Source organism: Kryptolebias marmoratus, linkage group LG3 (genome assembly GCF_001649575.2).
Source record: "Kryptolebias marmoratus isolate JLee-2015 linkage group LG3, ASM164957v2, whole genome shotgun sequence".
Lineage (NCBI taxonomy): Eukaryota > Metazoa > Chordata > Actinopteri > Cyprinodontiformes > Rivulidae > Kryptolebias > Kryptolebias marmoratus.
In genome coordinates, this window is record NC_051432.1 from 2,167,623 (window position 1) to 2,177,567 (window position 9,945).

Genomic DNA, 9,945 nt, shown 5'->3' on the forward strand with positions numbered 1-9,945 from the left:
TTTTTTTTGGGGGGGGGGGGGTTACCTTTTGTTGTGTTGTGCCTATATTACTAGCAAAACAGGTTCTGAAAATGTTCATAATTCTTTTTATAATTTTCATTATAAATAGGAAAGGCTAGATTTACTAGGCTCAGGCTGCCTCAGCAGAGCTCAGAGGATCTCCGCAGACACTTCCCACCCTGGGCAGCAGCTGTTCAACTTGCTGCCATCTGGGAAAAGATTCAGATCCTCAAAATGTAGGCAACTAGACCGGAAAATAGGTTTTACCTGTGAGCCATTAGAGTCCTGAATGCTGGAAAATAACATATCAGCTGGAACATGGGTATTATTCATTGTATTTTGTATATTTTATTCATTTTATTACGTTTGACACCCATATTTGGATGGTACATTGTTTTAATTTTTATATTTATTATTACTTTCATTGTGTGAATGTTGTACTATCGGAGGAGAGGACGTGTTTTTATTGTAGACACCTTATAGGTGCTGGGCTCAGACTTTTGTTGTGTTTTCATGATACAATTACAATAAAGGCATTCTGATTTTAATTCTAAAAGCAGTTATCGAGTTTTCTGCAATACGTTCATTAAATTTGGGACTGATTTCAATGCAAGAAGCAAAACATATTGATCAGTTTGTGCTAGTGTTGGCCTTAGCCACTTCATTAATCCAACCTCCAGCCAATCAGTGATCTTTCTCTGAAATACACCAAAAATGTAACATTTGAACATATTTGATGCAAAGTCCAGTTTTGCACACATATACAGAAATTTATTGTGAAACATCAAAATAAGAGATTCTGGGAAAAAATACTGCAAGTCATTCTGATAATAATTAGCAAGTAAAAGACTTGTATATAAAAAAACTAAAGTTGAAGTAAATGAAGATCTCTGAGGAAATTCAGAAACTCACGATAAACTATGCAACAAACTGTTCTAAGTTTTATAGTTAGCAGGATACATGTTCCTGTGGTGCATGTGGTATTTTAATGACACCAGTCACGTCTCCTAAAGAAAATAAAACCTGGAGCAATTTATCCCACAGATAAACAGGAGTCAGGGGAACACAAAATAGTCTCTGTGTCTGAGACAAAAGGCAATCATAAATTACTAATATATCCAAAGAATGATCTGTAGAGGTTGATTTATGAGCCTTGACTGGTGTAATTAAAAACACTGCGTTTACTCACACAAGAGCATGCATCCAGCTTATGACTGCTCTTTGATGAACAATTTTAACAATATTTTTGAATATTCTAGTAGAGACTATTGGCTTATGATGATACTGTTGTATTTAATTAGACGTGAGTATTACTCAGCTGGAATATTAATGTGCATGTTAACCAGCTCAGGGAATATGCACTTTGCAGAGTACAGGGTTTCTCGCCTCTTGTTTGGCTGTTTGTCCTGCTAAAGATTTCAGTTCCTCCACATGTTCCTGTTGATCCAGACCAGGGCTGCACTGAGCTCACAGTGGGGTTTAAAACTCAAAGGGCCGGTTTTGCAGACAAGGCTTAAGGCTAGTCCCAGTCCCTACAATGCTGATAGAGTTGGTTTAACTCTAAGTCTATTGCACAGCCTTATCTTAAAAAAAGTTGCAGATTTAGTGCTCTTCTGGTCAGCCAGATAAGCCCTTGTGGATAGGAGTAATCCATTGAACCTCTTAGATGAAATAACATTTTGAGACCACTTTCGTATGTAAAAAGAAAATGTACTGGAAACAATTACTTTGCTTGAGCCTAGACTTTCCTCTCTGAATCAAAAAACAAGGCTCGTACCCAGTTCTCTTCAAGTTCTGACCACTTTGAGATTCTTGCCATCTGAAATCTTTCATCGTGAAACTGGTGATTTGTGATGTGCCAGTGAAGCAACTGTGTGTAGAATAGTCCACAGAGTCTGCAGTGCCCTTTGGGATTTGAGAAGCCTGTGCATCAAATTCCCTGATGCTGCTAAGCAAGCCAACTATAAGGTTCAGTTCTGCGAATATGGACACTTCCCAGGAGTGATTTGCTGTATAGAAGGATGTCATAGTGGACTACTACTTGGTGACAGTGAATATGGTCAGAGTAGATAATTATTAACATCATACCTACATCCCACAACAGCTGAGCAACAAAGGTACAACAGAGCTTATATTTGCACAAGAGAGACGGTTGAGCGTATTTCGTTTAGAGCCAAGAATATGCTGCAAAGTGATTATTGCTACAGCTGTGCTGCAGAACTACCTGAAGCAGCATGATTGTCTGGATCCTCCGTTGGAAGATCAGGATGATGCAGACGTGCCCGAGGCAGTGGGAGGGAATAACAAACGAGGACTTACACACAGAGCTGCTTTCACATTACAGCACTTCAGTCAGATAAAGATGGATTTAACCATGGAGTATATTGATCATGGCTTATTTTTGCTTTTAAAAGAGTTTGTTGGGTAAAAAGTGTAAACGTTTGCAGCAAAATTAAATTAGTAGCTGAATCAAGGCTGATCTAAAGTATAGTTTGTGGTGGTAATATTCACACTCCTGCCAAATGAGAACATTTTTATTTTCACAGTTTATTTAATCACATCGTTCAGCATAGCTGTCTCATGCATCTTACTTTGAGCGGCTCTCTCTTCCAATTTCCTGTCTAATTCAACCAGTAAAATTCTCATTTTCATGCCATGCTCTTTCAGATATTTCATTTTCTACTCATAAAATTGTAGGGCCAGTTTTTCCAGCGTAGACATCCTTTTTGGTCTCTGCTGGAAGGTAGTGGCGTCATCTTCTCTCTGGCATGCCACACCAGATGTGGAGGGTGCACAGGCACTGTGCGCTGGCTCTTCCATCAGGATAAGTGTAGTTTCCTCTGGGTACAGCACAGTTAGAAACACAAACTTGTGTGGTCCTTAGACTGAAACAAACAAACAAAAAAAAAAGACAGACACAAACGGCAGGATATTTGTACCGAAGGAGGTAACTGATTTACTGTTTTTGGTACATTTACCATTTGTGTTCAGTTCCTCATGTCCACTGTCCACATGCTCATCATCTGGTATACCATCCAGAGGCTGCTGGTCTTTTATTAGTCCTTTATTAGTCACCCAACACATCACTGTTGTCTTTTCTTGGTTGTAGTCCACCACCAGTAGTAAATATATCTCTTCTGATTCTGTCTGTATTCTAGAATTGCTTTTTGATTAGTGTTCTTGATATTTTTAAATGGTTCCTCTTAGAGAAAAGTTTATTCATGTTTGTTAGTTTACTCAAAATACCTGTTATAGTTATACCAATGCTACTATTAGCTAAAATTACTTTTGTTTTGTTCAAATGCTTCCTCTTAGAGGAAAGTTTATTCATGTTTATATCAACATTACTCTGTTATAGTTATACCACTCTAACTATTAGCTAAAATTACCTGATTGATGTTTTTATTTCTGTATTTGATTCTGTCTGTACCTGATTGTTGTTTCTGTGTTGTAAAGCCCTTTGGATTGCCTTGCTGCTAAAAAAAGTGCTATATAAATAAATTTCACTTCACTTCACTTCTAGCTTCTGCATCCTTTTTTTCCAGATGTAGTTTTATGTTCTTCCACAGAGTCGATAAGGCAGATATCAGTGAATATTAATTAAACTGGATATAAAAACAACAACAATAATAATAATACCCATTTATGAAGCACCTTTCAATCAAATATGTAGCTCAAAAAGTGCTTGTCAGCATTACAAAGAAAACCACCCCATGTGCAATACAATAAGACAATGCAATATAAAATAACATAAAACATAAATAAAAGATAAATTGATGATAATATAATAATCACAATCCATCATATGACATCTGTGATATACTGATCATAATGGGTATATATCACCTACAATTGTTCTACTTCTCTTGTGGTTACATTTTTATTGAATCCATTGCATATTGCAGCACAAGAACTCTTCTTATGCTCTGTAGAAGCAGCATGGCCCTTATAAGGACTGCATCATTTGCAACAATTTGTTCAGGTACAGTTTTTTTCATACTTTTCATACTTTTTCATATTTTTCATGAATTACTTTAGCTGAAGCCATTGTTTGGGGTTAAAATCTACCCCAGAAAAGTTGTCTTCAATTTCATTCCAGGTTTTTATGAGCAAAATTAGACCAACAGACTGTGCTCCCACTTAGGCTAATGAGGCTTGACACAGGTGTTCTCCATGGTCTCAGACTAACAAAAAAAATTTAAGACACTTCTCTGCAGCGCCATTTTTTCTCATACAACACCACAAATCCTCCCTCGGCACCCTGTCTTTTGCTTTTTCTAAATCCACAAACACACAATGGACCTCTTTCTGACCCGCTCTGTACTTCTTCATCAACAACCTCAAAGCAAAAATGACATCTGTGGTGCTCTTTATCTTATCATAAAACCATACTGCTGCTCACAAATACTCACCTCTTGTCTAAGTCCATCTTCTACAACTCTCTCCCAGATCTTCATCATGTAGCTCTTCAACTTAATTCCCCTGTAGTTGCTGCAACTCTGTACATCACCCTTGTTCTTAAAGACTGGCACCAACACACTTCTCCTCCATTCCTCAGGCATTTTTTCACTCAAAAATGCCATTGAATAATTGAGACAAAAACCTCACTGCCAACCCTTCTTGACATTTCCATACCTCCACTGGTATGTCATCAGGTCCAATTGCCTTCCCCTTCTTCATCCTCTTCAAAGCTTTCTGAACCTTATCTTCACTAATCTTTTCCACTTCCACTTCTTTTCCAGCCTGGTTCCTCTGTCTCACCAGGCAATACGAGTCCTTCTCTCCCTCCTTAGTGTCCAGCTTCTTGTACAACTCATGACTCATTCAGTGTGTTTCTCTTGTTCCATTTATCAGTGGCAGGAAGCAATATGTTCTTGTCTGTCTGCATGTTTAATTTCACATTGTTTCACCGTGTAATTCAGCACTTTGTCATCTGAATCGTTTGCATGATGAGGAGAATCATGTTGGCAATTTAATTTAAAATCTCTTAAGATAAACAACTGAGAAGGCCATGCCTGTTTGTTTGTTTTTGTTCTTGAACATAACCTTGTGTGGGGTTTTTAAGACTCATTTAGAAGCCTCTCTTGGCCAACAGATTCTCTTTTTCAATATTAAATCAGGAACTGGTAAATCAAAGTAATGGGCTTTCATTTTAGAAGTAATTTCTATTTTATTATGTGGAGAATTTCAGAAAATGTTAAGCATAATGACATCCTCTGCAATGTGATATGCTTCGATGTCAAACTGTGATTTTTCTTTTATTAGTTCTTCCCACAGTTTTATTGACTGTTTAATAGTCAACAAAGCTGTGGGAAGTTTAAAGACATACCTCAAATATTTTGAAGTATGGTTCTGTGAAAGGTTAATAACATTAAAACCTTACTTATTGTAAACAGCTCTTTAGACTGTTTGGAGAAATAGACCAAAGTGGATTGTTACAGTCTTAAAACCACTTTCATATGAAAATTTATTATAGCGGTTTATGCAAATACTATTTTAGAAACCTTTATTGCTGCCAATTTCACATTACGTGTTTATTCTGGCAGAAATATTATGATATTCCTCTAAAAAAATGCACCAGGCTGCAGTGCTACAACTAGCTGCTGCTGTTGCTTTTTGCTTGTATGAATGACAACAGAATTCCATTTAAATAACCATGTAATAAAAAACTGACAGAGGTTTAAAGCTTCATAAAAAGTCTGTAATAAATGCCTATGAAATGTTTGATATTGGAGTTTTTTAAAGACAGCAATCCACGAGCTGTTAGCTTGTAAATTTGGTCAGAAATAAACAGTTTTTCTCCAAACTGAGGTCGTTCTAAGAGCTATCTGCCGCAGGTAAGATATTTAATGTTCATTACCCTTTCCACAGAACCCCACTTCAAAACAACAATGACATGTTTGTATCAGACATTCGAGTCTTTATTACATGGTTTGTCTTCTTCAGTAATGTTGTAGAAATTAAAAATAGAACTAGTTTTGTTTCAAATGTTAAAAAATTCAAAAGGTTGTGACAAGGCCTTTGAAATGTTTTATTCCATTTCTGTTTTCACATCAATCCTGTTGTGTGAAAAATTAATTTACTGCACAAAAATGTCCACACAAACTCATTTATATACGTTCCGTGACTGCATGAAATCACAAGGTAATTACATAAAATGTCAGGCACTTCTGCCTGTGAAATAAGAAATAGATATCTGCTCCGATGGGGAAAATTAATCTCCATTTATCTGAACAAAGAGCCTGAAACAAAGAGCCTGAAAGAGCGTTGTGATTTTCACATAACTTCAGTTTTGTTTGAGGAGGTTTGTGCTTTTTATAGGCTGCCAGCGGAAGCAAAAGGGCAATAAACTCTGTGTGTGTTGGTTTTTAGCTCATTAATATTTATGTTTTTAAAACTTATTATTAAGTTAACTTACTTTTAACTACTAAAGTGACTTTGAACTGTCAGAGCATCTCATGAACAGTGGACAGACTTTAATAAAACTTTTAAAAAGTAATCATTGGCTGTACATCTACAACTGATTAACTTTTGAAGTCAAGCCCACTCAAAAGGGTTGCCACAGTGAAGGGTACTTAGCAAACACAAACATAACTACAACCCAGACATTTTTACAGATATTCAGCTAAAGTCTGGTGTGGTAATAGCTTCACAATACATGCGAGCACTACATGTTACACATCGTCTTTGCCTGAACTTTTGTCAATAACTGTTAGTCAACACTGTCTGTTAGCAAAATATCTCATGAAACACAAAGTGGATTTTAATAAAACTCTCAGACAGTTATTATTGACTGTACTTTTAAAACTGATTAACTGTTGGAGTCAACCCAATTCAAGATGGCCATCACAGCTAATCAACCTTAGCCAACATAAAAGGGCTACAACTCAGTCAGTTTTACAGATTTTGAGCTTTAGTTTGAAGTGGTAGTGGCTGAGAGTCATCCTCAACTCATACTCCAAGTGCTAATATATGTTGCAAGATCTCACAATATCATAACATCACACATAATGTCATTTTCAAGGTTTCATCAAAATGCTGTAACTTCATCACTTTTCACCCAAGATGATTTTAGTCTCTGGTAGGTGGTGGGTGATATGCATTTCTTCAAGGATTGCTCGGCCTTTATTTTTAAGTGATGTTTGAGGCAAAGAAAAAAAAAGTCTTTGGACTACACTGATTTTATACAAGTCTAAATGTCACGTGTTAGAAGGAATTGTTTGACAACACAATCATCCAGCAGGGTCACTCTAAAGTAAAACAGGAGGGGGCAGAAATAATATCAACATAACCAGGAGCACATGGAGAGCACAAACCTCCGCCAAGGCCATATCATCATTAAAAAATTGTGTGATCGAGCTTATGATCAAGATCACCACCACAATTTAATCACTTGTTTTCTGTAACAACCACCACATTTCCTAAAAAAAACACAATCAAAATCTGTTCCATTAGTTTTTAAATCATTTTGCTAACAGACAGACAGACAAACCAAACAATCAACACTACCAAAAGCATTACCTCCTTGGTAGAAGTAAAATAGATATCTGAAGTGGCCTAGCTACATTTTGTCATTCAAAATTGGATCTGGCATTATCTGGTTTGCCTGAGCTGCCATGTTGTATTTTTGGAAACCAGAATCTTTGCACTTGGGTTGTTGGGCTAAAAGTACCACCTACTCCCCCTCACACAATCATGGTGTTTTGTTAAGCATGAAATAACTAATTACATCTAAAAGTATTAGAAAACTAAATATTTGAACTTAGAACGTAGAAAAGCAGCAAGGTAAGTCAAGTCAAGTCAAGTCAAATTCATTTATACAGCACTTTTCAGCAACAAGGCGATACAAAGTGCTTTACAACATTTTACACAAAGATACAGAGTCAAAACACACAACAATATCTAAAATATGAGCTGGGATAATCTAACTGAAATTTAAGATAATCGAAATAAAAATCATGAATCTAAATGAAATCATGAAACTAAACATCTTAATGAAAAAACACACACAAGATAAACTGAGGAAAACCAAACTTAGATATAACGAAAGCTAACATAAACTGAACTAGGATTTAAAAGCCTCAGTTGATCAGACATGATAAAAACTAAACTAAAGGTACCGAAAGGCTAACTAAGAGTACCCAAAGCCAGCTAAGAGTTAAATACATTTTAAAGATAGGCCAACCAAAATTGTAAGTTAAAAAAACAAAACAAACACAAGCTACATTGACTTTTAAATCAACACAAATCAATACCTGGAGAAAAATATTTGAGATGTATTTTTATTTTTTATTCTGCCAAAGTCCAACTTGTTTACATGAACTTAAAACGTATGTTGCAGCCAGCCTATTAAGTCATTAAGACCACCACCACCTCAAAACTGTCAAACTAGAGAAACAGAATCGGTTTAAAACAATTAGAAAGATTAGAAAGCTTCTACAACTGATTACCTTTTGAGTCAGTTTACTTCAAGATGGTTGCCACAGCCAAAAAACCTTTAAAAACCCCAAAATGTCTATGACCTAGTGTAGCAGCAAAAGATAATTAACAAGTAGTGAGATGTCTGTTTCAGAGAATCAGGAGAAAGATCAATCTTTGTCTTTGAAAAAGAATTTTATTCCGAAGGCAAAAGAGCGTTCGGAGACCCCAGTCACTGAACTCAGTCAGGAGAAGAGCCCCGAAAGGAAAACAACATACACTTTTACAGGGAGGCTTCATTACTTCACTTTCAGCCACACATTTACATACTGAGCAGCTTTGTTTCTCATGAAGAAACTTTGATAATAACAGGGAGTGAGGAAACACTGAGAAGAAAGGCCACTGCAGAAAGGAGTCAGGGAGGACCAGAGATTTCCTCAGTTCCCACAAAGAACAAAGAACAAAAGCATTTCAAACCTTGATACAAAAACAGTAAGAAGAAAAAAAACTTCATTAAGTCTTCACTTGTGCAGACAAGAATCATAATTATTGTTATATATTTTACTATTAAAAAGAACACCATTAAAATTTTCCATTACATCCAGTCAATTTTACAGATACTGGTGTGGTAGTAGCTGTGACTCATTCCCAACACATATTCTAAGTAATTGCAATTAGTTAACAGAACAGACTACTGAATTAGGCTGAGTACTTATTTATTTATATAATTATTTGTTGAATGTAATTAGGGCTTTTTGCTTTATGTTGATACAGATCAGATAGTGGGATCAAATGAGGCTCAAAAGACCGAAGCAAAGACCAGACACTGCACAGTTTTAGTGAGTCTGGGCCACTGAGTTGGACTGGTTCTGCTGTTTCTATCAAGAACAATCAAAGAAAATGTGCCACCCATTAAAGTAAGGAAGAAAGAATTTTTTTTTAAATACTGTATCATGGGATTTTTATTTTTTTATAAGACAAGAATATCACTGCAACAAAAACTAGAAAATACTGAGTGAAAAGTAAATGGCATTTTTAAATTCTCAATAAATTGCAAAGAACTTCTTAAAAAAATGACCTTGCCATTGTTAGAAACTGTTTTTAGAATGATTTGAGGAGAAATAAAATCATTAATTGATAAAACCACTTTCCTAGAAATACAACTAAAACTTCAACTTGTGATTTGATAATCATTTTGAACCTATGTGGATCATTTTCTGGAGATGGGGTTTGGATAATAACAAAATGTTAAAAGCATACATATCATGTTGTGAAGAACCTGACCACGTTTCCTCTGTCAGAGCTGAACAATAATTGTTTTTCACTGCCATCGAGTTCAATGTCTGGTCTCAGTATTTTGCACACACATCACATCGTGACCCTCCTGACAGGCCTGCCTGCTGTGCTCAGCTCTCGCTGTGTGTGCGCAACACAAAATTCAAAGCATTCGAGCTTTAATGGAGTATAAACACATTTGCACATTTATCCTCACCACATGATAAAAGAGTAACCCGGGCACAGAAGCGT